Here is a 20,366-nt window from a genome sequence, read left to right on the forward strand (position 1 = left end):
CCACATGCCACGGAGCGGCTGGGCCCGTGAGCCATGGCCGCTGAGCCTGCGCGTCTGGAGCCTGTGCTCCGCAACGGGAGAGACCACAACAGTGAGAGGCCCGCGTACCGCAAAAAAAAAAAAAAAAGTGTAATAATACACCTAGCTAAGAGCATAGGGTAAAACCCCCACATGCTCTCGGCCACTGATCCTCACCAAGGGCAATTATGTCCCCCAGGGAACAGCGGGCAAAGTCCGGAGACATTTTTGATTGTCGTAACCGGGGGATGCTCTGGCATCTGGCAGGCAGAGGCCAGCGACGCTGCTAAACATCGTCCAGTGCAGAGGCCAGTTTCCCATTGTGGAGAATTAACCGGCTCAAAATGCTAACAGAGCCGCGGCTGAGAAACCTTGCTCTAAGCTAACGCAGACGACTGAGTCACGGGTGATGGAAGGAGACTAAACACCTCCCGAGTCACAGGATTCTGCTGCTGGATTGCAAAGTCTCACAGATGGACCAAGCGACCCGGTGTCCTGCAAGCTGGAGGATCACCGCTCACCTCTTTCCATATCACGTGTTCAGCGTAGCTGGTTTCCTGCTTGTTTCCACGATGAAACAATCGGGGAAAGTGTTCCTAGAGCTTTGGCAAAGCAGAAGTGTTCTCTGCAGGGGAGGGAGGAGGCCGCCTCACTCCTAGCAATTGTCTCTATTTTTACCACGAGGGTAGAACAAGAAGAAGGAACTGGGAAGCCCGGCCATCCACCGGGGTTTGCCCCGCTAAGGAGCCACGCCCAGGCTCGTTCAGCATAGCTCACAGGTGTAGAGGGATGCGGGGCAGGGCATCGGGTTTGGGACTAGGTCCAAATGGCAGTTGTTCTATGACACTCCTTTGCCAGTATCTTGCTTCCCTCCATGATCCTCGGTTGCTTTCGTGGATCTCCCCTGGTTCTGTCAGGTTGGTGCTCATCAGCTAGCTCCCTGGCTTTTCTCCCTCTCCTTGGTCCCCTGTCTCTTGCTGTCGCCTCTTTCCTGGCATGGCTTGTGTTCTGGGGCTATAGCTCCAGAAACAAATCTCTCTGTGTGCCCTAGACTCCTTCTGCACAAACTCCCCGTGGGCAGGGCTGGCCTACCGGTTGGGTTTCTTTCTCAGGACTCCATCCACATCCCCTGGGATCCCTTGACCATTTTCACGCATCTGGCCTTCCTGCCTGCAGGGCCAGTGTCATGGGGGTGTGTGACCCCTGTGGTCACCAGGACTTCATGTTCAGAAGGACCCTATGCTGAGTTTGATGCTCTACTGTCATTCTGAAATTCTTAAATGTTTTTCCTTTGAACTTGCATTTTGTAAGTGAATTCTGATGGGGCAACAGAGCATGCACACGAACAGAGGAGATCCACACGGTCCGTGTGTCTGTCCCTTCTTCCTGCCCCACTCTCACAGACGGTCCCATGAGCACCAAATTCCAGTGGACCCTCAATGTGTGGGAGTTCACAGAGACTCAAGGCGAGTACAAGGAAAGTGTGTTTTGTCTCCAACTGAGTTAGCTGGGGAGCGGGAGGGATGCTGACGGCACCAAGAGGCCACACTTTCCATCTGAACCAAGACTTGCTTCTAACCCAGAAAGAAGGCGGTGGTTTCTAAGAAACATGGATGAGCAAAGAGCCCTCTCATGTTCTTTCTTCCTCACATTACTTTCCTGCCCTAGCCAAGGACCTGACTGATGCTAAAAATGATGACAGAGAAGGAAAGGGAAAGGTTAGGCCACCCATAGTCCCTTCCCTTTCAATCCTTCTTTACTCATCAGTAAGCTGAAGGTAGGGACTGTTAGTAACATGTGCATATGCATCAAGAAATGAAATAAAAGCAGATGAGTTACTTTTGCGCAGCTTTTCCACTGTTACGCTAAGAATGAAATATGCAAATTGTGTAATTTTTGGCGATTAGCATACTCGTTAAATGCTCTTATATTTGCATTTAAAACAGGCATCACACAATATTGAAATGAAAGGGGTAAAATATATGCTAATGATTTAAAATTTAAATTTTCCTTCACTTAGAGTGGCATTCAATAGTGGCATTTAAAAACAACAACAACAACAAAAGAAACGATGACAAGCCAAGAGAGAGACTGTGAAGAAAGGAAAAAGCTTTTAGTTTAGTACCTTTTATTTGGCACCTTTCCCCTGCTTTTTAAAAAAGGGCGCCCACATTTTCATTTTGCACCAGGCCCTGCCTGTATGCCTTCTTCCTACAGCCACAGTGGATTGCTGTGAGGCTGTAGGGATCTATTAGCCTGTGTGCACAGGCAGTGAGTGCCCAGGAACTGAAGTCCCCTGGGAGCGGCACTGAACCAATGTCCGATGCAATGGGAGGTACAAAAACCCCAGCTCCTGTGTTGCCCCTTCAGGACAGCCTTGTCATGTGGCCTGGACCAGCTCCAAGCTCCCCTGTGGGTTTGATCCAAGTCACCTTCTATCCAACTTCGCTCTTGGCAGTGTGCCTTTCCATGATCCCACTTCCTCACTCCTTACCGGTTTTTCCTGGGGAGAGTTCTGAAACGACCACTTTCATTTGACCTGAAATGCCATGTCCATATCTCTGGAAATCTGGGCCCCAGCCAGCTGAAGCATTCAAGGGTCTGTGGACGAGCTCACCTGTCTTCCTCAGTTCTGTGATCTGTCTCTGCCAGGGCCACTTTTTGTGAGGTGTCAATGGTAGATGGCAGGAAGCCCAACGCCATGGACATTCCCAAAGGAGTCTTCTAGAAACGTTGAGTTTGAAGGTTTACAGTGAAACGTTTTATTCAAACATCTTTCCGTGCAGGTCAGAGGGAATTTGGAGAGTACTTTGGAGAGCGGGCTCCATCATGGGTCACTCTACTGCAGGCAATGTTCTGGGCAGGTCTGGGCCAAGAGCCCAGTGAGAGAAGAGCGGACGGCTCTGACCTCACGGAAACATGCTCTATTTACCTAACAAGCCTCCTGACGTCACAGTGTCCCCAGCTCTGTTTGCTTGGCTCGGGGAAAAGAGAATAAAATGTACAAACAGCAGGCTTTGTTTTACCTGTTTAAATGAGTCATAATCTTTTCTGTAAAAATTGGTCTGGAACCAAAACAAAAGTCTTATCATCTTTTTCCACTCATCCAGGTACATTGTTACCTATCCTGAACAGTCTTGGGAAGCGCTTTCACTTTCTTTGCCCGGAGAATTTTTATCCATGCTTCAGAACTCAACACGACGTCAATAGGCTCTCTTTCCCGTTGCCACCTCAGAGCCCCACGTGAGTATTTGCGTATATGGTTGCTATGCCCCCTTAGAATGTAAGGACTTCAAGTCAGAACCTTTACTTTATTCTTTTTAAAAAATTTATTGATTTTTAAATAAACAAATTAATTAATTAATTTATTGGTTGCGTTGGGTCTTCATTGCTGTGAGCAGGCTGTCTCTAGTTGCGGCGTGAGGGGGCTACTCTCTGTTGCAGTGCGTGGGCTTCTCATTATGGTGGCTTCTCTTCTTTTTTTTTTTTTTTTTTTTGCGGTACACCGGCCCCTCACCGCTGTGGCCTCTCCCGTTGCAGAGCACAGGCTGCGGACGCACAGGTTCAGCGGCCATGGCTCACGGGCCCAGCCGCTCTGCGGCATGTGGGATCTTCCCGGACCGGGGCATGAACCCGTGTCCCGCGCATCGGCAGGCGGACTCTCAACCACTGTGCTGTGGTGGCTTCTCTTGCTGAAGATCATGGACTCTAGGCATGCGGGCTCTAGAGTGCAGGCTCAGTAGTTGTGGTGCACAGGCTTAGTTGCTCCGCGGCATGTGGGATCCTCCCGGACCAGGGATCGAACCCGTGTCCCCTGCATTGGCAGGCAGAGACTTAACCACGGCGCCACCAGGAAAGCCCCATATCTTACTCATTTTTGAAGCCCCACAACCTGGTGCAGCACTTGTTATATGACTGATCTCAGAAGCATGTGATTAAATAACCATAATGGCAGCTGTATGAACCAGGCCCTACACTGAGCACTTCACATGCGTTATTGTCTTCCCTCCTCACAGCAACATGATTAGGATCTATAAGGTGGGCACTAGTACCCTTGTTTTACCGTTGAGGAAACTGAAGCCAAGGAAGGTTAAGTAAGATCTTGCCTAAGATCACACAGCCTCCCCAGCCAGAGGAAAGAGTCAAATAGCACCAGAGCCTGTGTTGTTCACCACGGAATAAATGAAGTCGGTGAATAGGTTTTTTCAAGGTGGCCAGGAAGAGAGCTCATTAGAAGGCAGACTTGTCTGTACAACGGCCTCTTAATTAAACAGAATAGCACAACCTTCTGAGACTGAAGCAGGAAGAAATAGAAAATATAAACAGACTAATCACAAGCACTGAAATTGAGACTGTGACTAAAAATCTTCCAACAAACAAAAGCCCAGGACCAGATGGCTTCACAGGAGAATTCTATCAAACATTTAGAGAAGAGCTAACACCCATCCTTCTCAAACTCTTCCAAAATATAGCAGAGGGAGGAACACTCCCAAACTCATTCTACGAGGCCACCATCACCCTGATACCAAAACCAGCCAAAGAGGTCACAAAGAAAGAAAACTAAGACCAGTAACACTGATGAACATAGATGCAAAAATCCTCAACAAAATACTAGCAAACAGATTCCAACAGCACATTAAAAGGATCATACACCATGATCAAGTGGGGTTTCTCCCAGGAATGCAACGATTCTTCAATATATGGGAATCAATCAATGTGATAAACCATATTAACAAATTGAAGGAGAAAAACCATATGATCATCTCAGTAGATGCAGAAAAAGCTTTTGACAAAATTCAACACCCATTTATGACAAAAACCCTCCAGAAAGTAGGCACAGAGGGAACTTAACTCAACATAATAAAGGCCATGTATGACAAACACACAGCCAACATCGTTCTCAATGGTGAAAAACTGAAACCATTTCCTCCAAGATCAGGAACAAGACAAGGTTGTCCACTCTCACCACTGTTATTCAACATAGTTTTGGAAGTTTTAGCCATAGCAATCAGGGACGAAAAAGAAATAAAAGGAATCCAAATCGGAAAAGAAGAAGTAAAGCTGTCACTGTTTGCAGATGACATGATACTATACATAGAGAATCCTAAAGATGCTACCAGAAAACTACTAGAGCTAATCAATGAATTTGGTAAAGTAGCAGGATACAAAATTAATGCACAGAAATCTCTTGCATTCCTATACACTAATGATGGAAAATCTGAAAGAGAAATTAAGGAAACACTCCCATTTACCACTGCAACAAAAAGAATAAAATACCTAGGAATGAACCTACCTAAGGAAACAAAAGGTCTGTATGCAGAAAACTATAAGACACTGATGAAAGAAATTAAAGATGATACAAACAGATGGAGAGATATACCATGTTCTTGGATTGGAAGAATCAACATTGTGAAAATGACTATACTACCCAAAGCAATCTACAGATTCAATGCAATCCCTATCAAACTACCACTGGCATTTTTCAGAGAACTAGAACAAAAAATTTCACAATTTGTATGGAAACACAAAAGACCCCGAAAAGCCAAAGCAATCTTGAGAAAGAAAAATGGAGCTGGAGGAATCAGGCTCCCTGACTTCAGACTATACTATAAAGCTACAGTAATCAAGACAGTATGGTACTGGCACAAAAACAGAAATATAGATCAATGGAACAGGATAGAGAAAGCCCAGAGATAAACTCAAACACATATGGTCACCTTATTTTTGATAAAGGAGGCAAGAATATACAATGGAGAAAAGACAGCCTCTTCAATAAGTGGTGCTGGGAAAACTGGACAGCTACATGTAAAGAAATGAAACTAGAACACTCCCTAACACCATACACAAAAATAAACTCAAAATGGATTAAAGACCTAAATGTAAGGCCGGACACTATAAAACTCTTAGAGGAAAACATAGGCAGAACACTCTATGACATAAATCACAGCAAGGTCCTTTTTGACCCACCTCCTAGAATGGAAATAAAAACAAAAAGAAACAAATGGGACCTAATGAAACTTCAAAGCTTTTGCACAGCAAAGGAAACCATAAACAAGCCAAAAAGACAACCTTCAGAATGGGAGAAAATATTTGCAAATGAAGCAACTGGCAAAGGATTAATCTCCAAAATTTACAAGCAGCTCATGCAGCTCAATATCAAAAAAACAAACAACCCAATCCAAAAATGGGCAGAAGACCTAAATAGACATTTCTTCAAAGAAGACATACAGATTGCCCACAAACACATGAAAGGATGCTCAACATCACTAATAATTAGAGAAATTCGAATCAAAACTACAATGAGGTATCACCTCACACTGGTCAGAATGGCCATCATCAAAAAATCTAGAAACAATAAATGCTGGAGAGGGTGTGGAGAAAAGGGAACACTCTTGCACTGTTGGTGGGAATGTAAATTGATACAGCCACAATGGAGAACAGAATGGAGGTTCCTTAAAAACCTAAAAATAAAACTACCATATGACCCAGCAATCCCACTACTGGGCATATACCCTGAGAAAACCATAATTCAAAAAGAGTCATGTACCAAAATGTTCATTGCAGCTCTATTTACAACAGCTAGGACATGGAAGCAACCTAAGTGTCCATCAACAGATGAATGGATAAAGAAGATGTGGCACATATATACAATGGAATATTACTCAGCCATAAAAAGAAACGAAATTGAGTTATTTGCAGTGAGGTGAATGGACCTAGAGTCTGTCATACAGAGTGAAGTAAGTGAGAAAGAGAAAAACAAATACCGTATGCTAACACATATATAAGGAATCTAAAAAAAAAAAAAAGGTTCTGAAGGACTTACGGGCAGGACAGGACTAAAGATGGAGACGTAGAGGATGGACTTGAGGACATGGGGGGGGAAGGGCAAGCTGGGACGAAGTGAGAGAGTGGCATGGACTTATATACACTACCAAATGTAAAAGAGATAGCTAGTGGGAAGCAGCCACATAGCACAGGGAGATCAGCTCAGTGCTTTGTGTCCACCTAGAGGGGTGGGATAGGGAGGGTGGGAGGGAGACTCAAGAGGGAGGAGATCTGGGGATATATGTATAGGTATAGCTGATTCACTTTGTTATAAAGCAGAAACTAACACACCATTGTAAAGCAATTATACTCCAATAAAGGTGTTAAAAAAAATCAGAATAGCAAAATTCCTTACTTTAAAAAGAAGCCATTTTACTCTCCCAACTCTATATGGAACCAATTTTCATTTTAACCAGTTTCTCCCAAGTCCACTGAGCTTTGGTATCAGAAGGTCTTGTTACACAGGTATTTAGCTCTGTTGCAAATTAACAGCAATAAAGAAACCAAGCACAGCCGCAGAACCAGCGTCCTCCCAGTTTGTGATTATAGCTTGCTGGGGGACTCTACCAAAATTGCATTGTGTGTTTATGACACAAAGAAATTCTTGAGGGTGGTACTGATATACCCATTAACGACACTGGTATTTTTTGCCCCATGGGGCAGACAAGGAAAAGGGGTTTTATTTTGTTATGAGAAGCACTTTCTTGCTTATACTTAAATTTTATAGTTCACAAAGGATTTCAAAGTATTACCAAAGAATATGAACACCATGCTTGAATCATCTGGGCGTACTGGACTTTCATAGCCTAATGGGTGGTGTTTCACACTGCATTTCTTTTCAATTCATCTTGGATTCATTAAAAATAAAATCACAGATGTTCACCAGATTCCTCGCCCCCACCCCCCACCTCCAGCCTTGGGCACTGAGGATGTGGCACATGGGTGGCTTTCTAAGGCTTGGTCAAGGCTGAGGACTTGCCTGAGGCCCAAGTGATCCTGTTTCTGGAGTGTCTTGCTTCCTCGTCCACTTAGGAACCAACGGCCCCATAGTTCAGGCAATCTGGACTTGGAGTTGTCATTTATAGCCTCCCAAACTTTGAGGATGATGAAGTTATGAAAACATGAGAAATAGACTCAAATAGGAGGAAAAGTTTTGAGAACCACAAAAAAAAGAGAAAGAGGAAGGGTTGTATAGTGGGAAAAGTGATGAACTGATGGTTAGAGAGACTTGGGTTTTAGGTAGGGTGATCATAAAATTTATTATCCAAATTGGGACTCCTTTGAGGTTGAGAGAGATTACTGCTGATAATTCTGCTGGGACAACAGGACTAATGGGGACTGTCCTGGTATGGCATGGTCACCATAGTTCCAGGACACTAACTAGCTGTCTAACCTTTAGCAAGTCACTTAGCATCTCTGAGCCTCAACTTCTTTTCACGAAAGAGACAACCTACAATCTTCCCAGCCTTTTTCCATGAAGGACCTCCTCTTTAACTTCAATCTCCATGTTTTCCTCATGTTTCCTGCCAACTAAGGCCTCTTGCTCCACGCCTAGGAGAGTTCTCCTAGAGTGTCTTTACAACCTTAGGTGATCAGCAGGGATCAGGAATGGAATAACTGAGCAGCTGGTCATTCTCTTCTCCTGTCTTCCCCACTCCCAACCCATACTATCTCACTCTAGGGGAAGAAATGCAATGGTCAAAACCCCTCTGCAGATGGGGCAAAGTGGGTCTCAGACCTGAGGTCTGCAGAATCAGCTGGCAAAATAAATAAAGGGCAAGCTGGCTACCTAAATACTCCACGGGTAGTGCAAACATTCTAGATTCTACCGCAGTACACTTGCAATGTGCTCAGTGGGGGCAGTGCTGCCCACCAAGTGCTATTGGGAAATGAGTGTTAGGGGATGGCTGGTTGTGACAATGACGGAAGGTAGACACCACTAGCATTTTGTGCCTAGAAGTTGGGGATGCTAAATGCCCTGCTATAAGCCAGAGACACTCGCATAGCGAACAGTCATCCCGCCCCAGTTGTTAAAAGCATCCCCACCGAGAAACACTGCATAAAAGAATGGGCTTTTCAGTCTTACCTGTAGAGAATAATTTAGACCCTCTGAAGAGGCTCAGATCACACTGGACGGCTTGCTATGGTGCCGGAGCATTGGGCAGAACTTCCAGATGGAGCCACTTAGTTCTCACAGGCCCTGAATAAAAGGAAAGGGCAGAGGTGACACCAGAAGGCACCGTGTAACTCAACCCCACCCTAGTCTGAAGTACACCAAGCATTTTGTGGGGCGGTTTCTTTTTTCTCTCAATGTTTACAGAACTGTTGAATCATTGTCTTCATTTACTTATGAGATGATTGACATCGTCCCTGAAAACAGAAAAACAACTCGAGTTAAATCTAAAATGCATGTCTGCAGGAAACAGGGCGGTCCTTGGTCTCTGCTTTGCCTTCTATGGTAAACTTGGACTTCTCCTGGGTTTGCTTTCATTCATTTCAGCTAGAAGTGTGTGGCGAATCAACTTTGCACCAGTCTTCCCGTGGAATGGTTGACTCAGCTTTGCTGTGAGTTAGTGGCCCCAGGGGGAGAAGACCAGGGCTCCCTCTCTGTAAGATGCCTCCTGAAAGGGAAGAAGTCATTGACGACCCACAAAGGAGACCGTGGCCATAAATATTTCAGAGTTTGCCTTCCTTAACATCTTAAATAATGGAAAACATTTGCTTGTTTAAGACTTTTAAGTCCTCCGGTCTTCGGTTTCAATCTCCAGTGGCGAGGTACAAGCATGACGTCATGGTCAGGAGGAATGCACGGCACATAAAGGCTCGCCTGGGCCAGAGGGAAGCACTAAGCTCTGGAGGGCCCTCAGACAAATACACAAATGCGGCCCAGCACATGTCAACGGCCTGTGCGAGGGCAAACATCTTCATGACTTTGGTCCTGGGAAGAGAGACCTGGCCTGGGATGAGAATTTACAGCTGGCAAGCTGCTGATGACGCAGTTATAGCCAGTTAGCGCATGAACGGCCACTTTGGGAACAGGGGGCTTAGGACGCCAGGCTGGAAATCTCAGACCGAAGTGGGGACAGCCCCGTTCACCCGTGCTGGGATAAGTTTACTCACCGCACAGTCTGCCCCCTGGGCCTCTTCTCTGCCTTCCTTTGATTTACGGCCCTCCCTGCAGCTCTGTAGAGCTTTGACATACGTGACAATTTAGCATCAAGGGAATTCTCAAGACCAGGGGAAGAATATCTTTCTGGGCTATAAACATCGCTCTGAAATTCTTCTCATCTGTAACGTTTCAAGAGCATGTGAAACGTGCACGGCTTGGCCCCTGCAGAGTCCCTGTCCTCTAAGCGCTCTCAGCTCCCTGGGCCTATCTTGCTCACAAGTGTGCTTACAGATGTCCTCTACGACCCCCAAAGTGTCAGCCAGCTTTACTGCCGTGGTTCTCAACTGGGAGCAGTTTAGTCCTGTGGGGGACGTTTGGTAATGTCTAGAGAGATTTTTTTTTGGGGGGGGGGCCGTGCTACGCGGCATGTGGGATCTTAGTTCTGCAACCAGAGATCGGGCCCGTGCCCCCTGCAATGGAAGCATGGAGTCTTAACCACTGGACAGCCAGGGAGGTCCCTAGAGACATTTCTGAACCACTGGACCGCCGGGGAGGTCCCTAGAGACATTTCTGATGATCACAGCTGGATGGGAAGCGTTACCAGCCCGTAGGGGATGGATGCCAGATACGCTGCCAAACATCCTACAATGCACAAGACAATCCCCCTCAACAAAGAAGGATGCAGTCCAAAACGTCAGTAGTGCCAACACTGAGAAACCCTGCACTGGGGTAAGGGTAGACCACCTCTGCATAGGCCAAGAAAGTAATTATCTACACTTGCACTGTCTGATGGAACTTTCTGTGATAATGGAAATGCTTAGTATTTGTGCTGTCCAATCCGTTAGCTGGGAGACACATGAGGCTCTTCAGCGCTTGAAATGTGGTCAGTGTGACTAAGGAACCAAATTTTTTTATTTTATTTACTTTTAATTAATTATATGTTAATCATCCCATTCAGCTAGTGACTACTGCTTTGGACAATGCAGGTCCATATAATGGGAGCTTAGAAGCAGTGGAAGAGCCTGCCCTCGCGGGTTATCTACTCCACCAGCTTATAATTAGAATTCCACAGCTAGACACTCCTTCTTTAGCTAAGACTTTGACCCATATTGGTATATTACCCTGGGAGGGAGACGACCTTTAATTTATCAACAACCAATGCTAATTTAATATGACTCATGGATCTGAAAAATGTTTGGGGGGCCCTGAAGTGAAGGAGGGGACACCATGAGATGGGGGGCTTGGGGGCGGCATGGTGGTGACATGTGCTAGAGGTAGCAAAGGCCACCTGTGCCTACTTTCATCACATAAACTCTGCTGAGAACAGAAGCCAAATACAGTCGTCCCTTAGTATCCGCTGGGTGTGGGTTCTAGGATCCTCCACAAATACTGGAATCCGCAGATGCTCAGGCCCCTTATGTAAAATAGTGTAACAGGGTTGGTCTGTGGAACCAGAGGAAGAGGATGCCAGGGAAACTGGAACAGGGTTGGCGGGGATGGGGGGAACCCGTGGAAGAGAAACCGGAAGCAGAACCCATGGAAGCAGAACCACTGTACTCACAATTCCCACTCAGATATACGTTCTGTGAAGACTAGAGCCAAAGGGAGGCAGAAGAGACCAAGTGTGTCACAAAGGAGAACCTGTTTCCAGCTCCTTCTCTGCCTGCCTTTGGCTTTTAGGCCAAGTCTCCAACCACTAAGATATTATGGGGCTCCCTCCCTTATGTAGCCCAAATAAAAGCAGTAATAAAACACAAAATGGTGTTTCCCTTTGATCTGATTATGAAATTTTGGATAACCTCGTTAAAGCTGTATGGTTGTGATTTCTGCTAGTGCCCTAAGCACGTAAGCGCCTCCTTCTTAATCTAGTTCTGCTTTAGGGTCTTAGTTGTAGGGCTTACAGTCTTTGTAATCCATTGAATAGCTAGCTTATTGTACAAATTTTCCTCAATGAAATATTGTGTACTCAACTATAAAATTTTCTAGAGAAGGACATCACCTACCTCACTTGGTAAGCTACATCTACCTGTGTTTCTTGAGATGGGGAAAGAATATAACTGAACCAAACCAAACACAAATCCTCTCTCCTTAAATGTTCTATAGGGCTCAAACCGGAGGTCCTGGTGGCATCGATTTTCGTCATTCCCCAGGGGAACAGTGGAGATTGAACAGAAAGAGTAAGTCCACCAAAATTATGACAGGGGCTGGAAACTGTGATATAAGGAGAGCTAAAAAGATGAGAATTCTTCTGTCAAGAAAGACACAAGGTGAGAGAGATACATGATGAGAGAAGACAGAATTGCGAACTTTGACTTTTTCACAAATCGCTAGTTTGTCTGAACGTGGCAGGGGTGAGAGGGGAGCAGAGGGGAAGGTAGGTAAATTTAGGACAGTAAAAGGAAGTATTTCTGTCTTAGTCCATTCAGATTACTATAAAAAAATACCATGGACTGGGTGTTTATAAGCAGCAGAAATTTATTTCTCATAGTTCCAGATGCTGGGAAGTCCAAGATCAAGGCTCCAGCAGATCTGGTGTCTGAGGGCTCACTTCCTGGTTTATAGACATCCTATACGCATGTCCTCACATGGAGGAAGGGACAAGAGAGCTCTCTGGGCTCTCTTTTACAAGGGCGTTAATCACATGCATGAGGGCTCCGCTCTCATGACCTAACAACTTTCCAAAGGCCCTACCTCCCAACACCATCACATTGGGGATTAGGTTTCAATATATGAATGTTGTGGGGACACAAACACTCAGTCTACAGCATTCTGTCCCTGTCCCCCTGAAATTCATATTCTTTTTGCACACAAAATGCCTTGATTCCATCCCAATAGCTCTCAAAGTCTTAATTTCTTTCAGCAGCAGTTCAAAAGTCTAAAGTCCAAGGTCTCAACTAAATACCATCTAAATCAGATATTGGCAAGATTCAAGGTCAACCCGTGGCACATTCCTCTCCAGCTGTGAATCCCTGAAACCAGACAAGCTATGTGCTTCTAAAATACAAAGGTAGGACAGGCATAGGATAGACCTTCCCATTCCTATGGAGAAATAGGAACGAAGAAAGGGATGTCAGGTTCCAAGTAAGTCCAAAACCTAACAGGATAAACAGCATTAAAACTCAAGGCTTGAGAACACTCCTTTTTGGCTTAGTGTTCTCCCTTCCAGGCCCACTGGGGTGGCAATGTCACCCCATGTGTCAGTGGGACAGCCCATTAGCGGCTCTCTGCTAGGGCTCTGCCGCACCGTGGTTCTCTTCTGGGGCCTTGTGGCTCTCCCAGGGGACCCTATCCATGCCATGGTTCCACTGGATGCAGCCCAAGCTGGGGGACCTCCCTGCAGGGACCCACACCTGAAGCACTGAGGGGGCATCTTGCCTCGCCTGACCCAGAAAGGTGGTCCCACCCTTTGAAATCACTCTGCTCCCTAGGCCCTTGCACTCTGGCCTGTGATAGGAGTGGTGTGTCATGGCCTCTGAACTGGCTTCAGGGTCATTCTTCCATAGTCTTGAAGAACAACACTTGGCTTGAGACAGCTGAGTCATATTCAGCTCCTTAGAAAATAGTCGCTTGGCCACACTCTTCACGTTCTCATTTTTTGCCATATGGACAGGCTGAGAATCTTCCAAATCTTGAAGTTCTGCTTCCTTTTTGCTTAATTCCATCTTTAAGTTTTTTCTCTCCCCTCAAATTTTGCTATAAGTGGTTGGGAAGAGCCAAGCTGTACCTTCTGCACTTTTCTTAGAAATAGCTTCAGCTACACATCCAATTTCGTCACTCACAATTCAGCCAAGTCCTTTGCCAGTCTATTACAAGGGTGGCCTTTCCTCCAGTTTCCAATAACATGTTCCTCATTTTCCTCTGAGACCTCTCAGAATGGCTTTTCTGTCCATACTTCTACCAACATTCTTTTCACGATTACTTAGGTATCCTCTAAGAAGACTGAGGCTGTCTCTACGGTTCTCTTTGCTCTCTGAGCTCTTACCAGAATCACCCTTAACGGTCCATTTATCTCAATGTAGGATTTTTCTAGCATACTAAAAATTCTTCCAGCCCCTACCCATTATCCTCACTACCCAATGCCTCCATGTTTTACAGTATTTGTTACAGCCGCACCCCACTTCTCAGTAGCAGTTTCTGTCTTAGTCTGTTCAGGCTGCTATAAAAAAAAACCCCATAGACTGCGTGGCTTATAAACAGACATTTATTTCTCTCAGCCCCGTAGGCTGGAAATTCCAAGATCAAGGCATCAGGAGATTTGTTTTCTGCTGAGAGCCCGCTTCCTGTTTCCTAGACAGCCATCTTCTTGCTGTGTCCTCATGTGGCATAAGGAACAAGGGGGCTCCCTGGGGTCTCTTAAAGGAGCACTAATCCCATGCATGAGGGCTCTACCCTCATGACCTAATCACCTCTCAAAGGCACACTTCCTAATACCATCACGTTGAGGATTAGGTTTCAATATATGAGTGGGGGGTGGGGGACAAACATTCATTCTATGGTAATTATTAATACAGTGTAGTAGTTGGGGCGGGGAGGAGTGATTTAAGAGCCTTTTATCTCAATGCCAAGGGCTGCAGAAATAAAGAGCTCAAAGGTGTTTAAATAGAAAATGACAGTTCCATAATGAATTCTTGACTGGAGAAAACTACGGTGTTTAAAGCTAATCTCTTGAGATAAGCACAGAGAGGGGCTCCATCTCCTTCCCATAAGGACCCCTGTGCCGTTCTCCAAAACGGGACACTAGATCCGTCTTGCCATAAGTCTTTGGGGTTTATCTCATTTGGCCACTCCCGCTGTGGAATAGAGGTGAGCTCATCTCCTAAGTGAGTTTGCCATTTACCCATGTTTGACACAAGCAGCTTTTACATGTTAGTGCTAAAACAGGTTGAGAAACACAGTACCCCCCTGGGAAGAAGTGGGAGCTTCCCTGTGGCAGCAGCAAGCCCAGGCATATGGGGTTGGGAGCTGTAGTTCAGATGCACTGATAGCTGTTTTTAAACTGATCCACTCTAAGTCTTTGAGTGCAATGGCTGATTATTGGGTCAACAAACTTGAAAAGCTTTGTCACTGGCCCAAGTTTGAACAAAAAGCAACATGTCTTTCATGAGCATTTAGGATGAAAGATGTAAGATTAAAACAGAAAATCTTGGTAGCAGTGAGCAACATGTGAGGGTCTTTTTTATGTGTGCTTTGCCCTGAGAGAAAAAGTAAAGCAATAAGATCTATGAAATGTCCTTGATCTTTTTTCAAGCCAGGGTTGTAAGTCCTGAGTTACCTTCATGTTTCCATTACGAGAACTGTAGGGTAGGGTTTCCAATGGGAATTTCAGCTTTTAGTTTAATAAGACGATGACACTCATATATAGTGGTGCAGTGAACAAAGGTTCAAAGAAACACTTTACTGAGTGCACATCTGACCATATCACGCCTCTTCTTAAAATCCTTATCGGAGGCCCTCCATTACCTGCAGGATGGGGCCAGGGGTCTCCTGGTGAGTACCTATACCTCTCGTCTTTGCTCCCATCTCACTGAGGTACTTCCAGTTCTCCAAATGCTTCACATTCTCTTGTAACCCCACACCCCTGCACGTGCTCTTCCCTCACAGTCAAAGGCATCTTCCCTGCAAAACCAAGCTCAACGACCCTTGAACTATCAATAGATTCTCTCTGTGAAGCACTCTGTGCTTCACTTCATTTTAGCCCCCATCACGTCCTATTGAAATTACCTAACTCAACTGTGAGATTCCTGAGGCCGGGACTGGCTGCTATGTTGCAGCCATCCCCACTTCCTGAATGCCTAGCATGATGCCAGGCACAGAAGTAGTAGCAGGTCCATAAATGCTTAATGAGGGAATGAGTGAGTTTCAGTGAACTGCAAATGATGGACAGCTTTTTGACAAAGGTGCATCCCATATTTTCTCTTTGGCAGAATAACTGCTGAGAGAAGAGCAATAGAGCAATAAATGCTGATATGAGAGCACCTTCCTATCAGCTCCACATAAAGATATACTCTAAACCCCGCAGTTTCCCTTAAAGTAAGAACAGAAATAGTTCATACACTTCAGAAAAAGAAAAAGGAAGGAGGGAAGAAAGGAAGGTAAGAAGGAAGGAAGGGAGGGAGGGAGGGAAGGAGGAAGGAAAGTCCTTTGCTTTTGAAAGTCTACCTCAGGCACAAGAGAAGAGATTATTTCTATTTTGTTCTGAGGCTTGGTCCATGAACATAAAGAAGAAAGCCACTGAAATTTATTACTTTCCATTCATAAGATTAAAAGAGGAATGTCTTTCAGTTCCTGACTGCTCAAAAGACACAAGTTATATTTCAACCGTAAACCTTTTCTAAAGAAGCTCAGAAGCGTAGGAGTTGCGTTAGACAATGGAAACCAAGCTGCACTTAACCTGAGCGCCTGATTCGTTAGTCTGTTTGCCAGTACCTCCCCTTTTCATTTCTTTGGAAATGAATAAGCTTCATTATTCGCCTCCACTGGACTTATTGTGCCCCTCAGGGATTGAGGCCCCTCTTGGAAACAACCGCTCCATCTCCTCTCCCTGTCGCTGCGGAAAGGGAGTGCCAGGACAAGGGCGCCCTCCCAGGATGCGGGGAAGATGGCAGGTGAGTGACGGGTGCAGAGACTGGGCAGGGCCGCAGTGCCTGGACAGGCTTGGCCTCCTGGCAGAGAAGGCCGTCTCAGCTCGCTTCTCGCTGAGACGGCTCCTCAGGTGCAGCTGGGCTTTGGGCGGCCCGCAGCTGTGTTTAGGAGTGCATTTGTTTTATCTACCACATCCTTTGAGGATTTCAGGGCAGGCCATTTAATCTATTTTAATGAATGCTCTGGCCATTTCTGAACACGGGGCTGTGTCTGCATGCCCCGAGGAGTGGTTATTTTCACTGTTGTTGAGATTGACTAGAACATGTATTCACGGATCCTTTTGGGTGTCTTTTTCCTCCGGCCATTCCTCCAGTTCAGGCCTAAACAGGAAGACAACTGTAGGGCGAGAGGCTTCAGCTCGGAAGTTGGGGTTTCCTGGTTTTCTCCCTTTTCCACATACCTCATCAGCTCATCAGTCACCGCTTCATACTATTTATAATCCTTTAACAGTTTTCAAATCTGTGCCCTAGATTGGCTAAATCAATTAAAATCAAGTTGTACAAAGTCGCTTAACGGCATAGGGAAATGTGATATATGCAGTGGAGAGATCGGCTTACAAAAGTAGCTGTTGAGTAAATGACTACATATGTTCATATATATGACTCTGAAAAGAAACAGGAGCCACACAAAACTAATGACGCTCATTCCCGGAGTGCAATTAAGGATCGTTTTGTTTTGCTTTTTTTTGTTTTTGTTTTTTTGCGGTACGCGGGCCTCTCACTGTTGTGGCCTCTCCCTTTGTGGAGCACAGGCTCCGGACGTGCAGGCTCAGTGGCCATGGCTCATGGGCCCATTTGCTCCGCGGCATGTGGGATCTTCCCAGACCGGGGCACGAACCTGTGTCCCCTGCATTGGCAGGCGGACTCTTAACCACTGCGCCACCAGGGAAGCCCAGATCATTTTGGTTTATTCCACAGACACTGAAAACTTTTTTTCCAATTTTTTACAATCTGAAAAGTAATACAGAATTTTAAGAAAATGAAATGAATGCATGCAACTAAGAGAAAACAATTATTTCCTATCTCCTCTAGTCCTGTCATCACCGCCATAGTTTATTGCTCATTTTTTCCCCTCACCTACAAAAATCTCCTTGTATGTCACCCTCTCTTTAATCTGTCCCATCTTTATTCACGCTCTCTCAGAAAGGTCTTCCTGTAAAGGAAATCTGACCCAGTAGCTCCCCTAAATCCTCCAGGGTTTCCTATAGAATAAGGCAGTCCAAAACCCTCCAGCTGAAGCTTAAAATGCTTCAGAAGCTCATCTGCACCTGAGGTTCAACGCCAACTCTTAATGTGCCCATCCCAGGTCACTGGAAGGCTGTCTGGGTCTCTCTTTCTTTGAACACAGCATCCCCTGGGACCCCCTTCTCCTCCTTCTTGCCTCTCCCTGTCCTCATGTACCGACTCCACCCTCAAGAGTCAACCCCAGGGACTTCCCTGGTGGCGCAGTGGTTAAGAATCCGCCTGCCAATGCAGGCGACACAGGTTTGAGCCCTGGTCCGGGAAGATCCCACATGCCGAGGAGCAACTAAGCCCATGTGCTACAACTACTGAGCCTGCGCTCTAGAGCCCACGAGCCACAACTACTGAAGCCTGCACGCCTAGAGCCCATGCTCCACAAGAAGAGAAGCCACTGCAATAAGAAGCCCGCACACCGCAACGAAGAGTAGCCCCCGCTCGCCGCAACTAGAGGAAGCCTGCGCACAGCAACAAAGACCCAACGCAGCCAAAAATAAATTAAAAAAAAAAAAGTCAACCCCAGCGTCACCTCTCACAGGAAGCCTTCCTTGCCTGCAGTTAGGGGTACTCTTTTCTTGTTCATATCTCCGTGTGAGCACTTACAACATCACGTAATTACTACTTTGTGTGTCTCTTTTCTCCACCTGAAGGGAAGGCGGATGCTCTGTCCTACTCTGTGCTTAGCTCCCAGAGCAGTGTCAGGCACTAGGGAGGTGCTTAATAGACATTAGTGAAAGGCTATACCCTGAGCTGGCGTTGACGGGAGGAGGGGGCTGAGGGAATCAGCTCTACTGATTTATTGCTGTGACTGTAGAAACTGTTAATTCTTCGCTGACCAAGTTTAGGGCCTCTCTTTCCTCAGTGGATGGTAATGCACTTGAAAATTTTAAGATATTCAACGATGCCAGCATTTATCTACTTTATACACTTGGGACATGAGGTGCAACCCATTAGCTGTGCTTTATAAACACACTTCAATATACTTCCCCTTTGTAGCAAGGTAACTCTGGATAAGTGAATGTTACTTGGTCTTATGGGTTGCACTGTGTCCCCCTTAAATTCATATGTTGAAGTCCTACCCCCTAGTGCCTCAGAATGTGACCTTATTTGGAAATCAGGTTGTTGCAGATGTAATTAGTTGAGTTAAAGTGAGGTCGTTAGGGTGGGCCCCGATCCGATATGACTATTGTCCTTATAGAAGGGGGAAATTTGGACAGACAGACAGACACACACAGAAGGAGAACACCATATGAAAATGAAGGCAGAGATGGGGGTGATCCTCCTACAAGCCAAGAAATGCCAAGAATGTTCAGAAGACCACCAGGAGTCAGGGGAGAGGCAGAGATTTTCCTCAGAGCTCTCAGTAGGAACCAAACTGCTGACACCTTGATGTCAGACTTTAAGCCTCCAGAACTGTGAGACATAAATTTCTGTTGTTTAAGCCACTCAGTTTACGGTACTTTTTTTAACAGCAATCCTAGCAAACGAATACACTCAGGGACCCTTGAGTGAAATATCAGAGAGGAGCACTTTATCCTATATCTCCACGAACGCTCGTTTTGGTCCCAGCGTCCAGCATGATTATGGCTCACTTCGCAAATGGGAAAGGGAAAGACCTATTCTACCTCTTTTGAAAATTTCATTATGGGTGTTATTTATTTTTTTCCCTAAACTTTTAAATATTTTCAACTGAGAAAAACAACGTATCTGAATTTAAGTACATATAGAAATAAATTCAAGAGGTGAAAGGATAAATAAGTCCCCTGCTTACTCTCAGCTACTCAACTCCCCTCCTCAGAGGCAACATCTTTTGTGTCTGTGTGTATGTATATTGCATTTTTTACATTAATGATCATATACTCTAAACATCATTCTGTCTGTACCTTGATTTGATTGCTGAGTTTCCAATGTTGGAGATAATTCTCTATTAAAATACACAAACATGCCTCACCCTTTTTGAGGACTGCATTGTCTTTCTTTGACAAATATGTTCTGCCTGTTCTTAATAACTTCTCGGCCGGCTTTTCTTAAAACAAACAGAAAGCGTTCCCAAAGTTCTCTCTGCAGTCTGGACAGGGCTGAGCCTGCCACGGTTCTTATGCCGTTAAAGAGATGGATACTTTCTTTGTCACCAGAGGTTGTTAGATAAGCTTTAAACCCCATGAAAGCTGGCTTTCCTCATGTTTTATGCAGGTATCTCCAAAGCACAGCAGCTTATGTCTGGTGTACGACTGGCCCATCTTGGCTCACTAGATCCTGTTTCAACAAGTTTTTCTTCTCCCATGGGCTCTGCTAGAAATGACCAATTAGTTACATGTTGGGCCAGATGAAATGTGAGACCACATGCGTTAATCAAAACCTTTGAGTAATGTATCCATTACCTTCCTGTGGCTCATGGGGCCATCATTCACTTCCCAAATGCTACTGCACTGGGATTTCAGGACTCACCTGACTTCTCTCTGCTTGCATTTCTTGAATATTTCTTACATTCTCACAGAGACACTCGGTAAATGCTTCTGGTTCAACAAGATTGT

The 20,366-nt window shown here is 45.4% G+C and overlaps 1 protein-coding gene across 2 annotated transcripts in view; it reads right to left on the reverse strand.

Annotated features, from left to right (window-relative positions):
- NEDD9 (neural precursor cell expressed, developmentally down-regulated 9) overlaps positions 1–20,366 on the reverse strand; it is a 187,318-nt gene that overhangs the window by 134,366 nt on the left and 32,586 nt on the right. The window contains exon 2 of one of the 2 annotated variants that reach the window (XM_060023642.1): positions 8,930–9,043. The gene's annotated coding sequence lies outside the window, so the exon portion shown is untranslated. Of the gene's footprint in view, positions 1–2,635; positions 2,825–8,929; positions 9,044–20,366 lie in introns of those variants that run through there. The other variant, XM_060023644.1, reaches the window with a different exon arrangement.

Source organism: Delphinus delphis, chromosome 10 (genome assembly GCF_949987515.2).
Source record: "Delphinus delphis chromosome 10, mDelDel1.2, whole genome shotgun sequence".
Classification (NCBI taxonomy): Eukaryota; Metazoa; Chordata; class Mammalia; order Artiodactyla; family Delphinidae; genus Delphinus; species Delphinus delphis.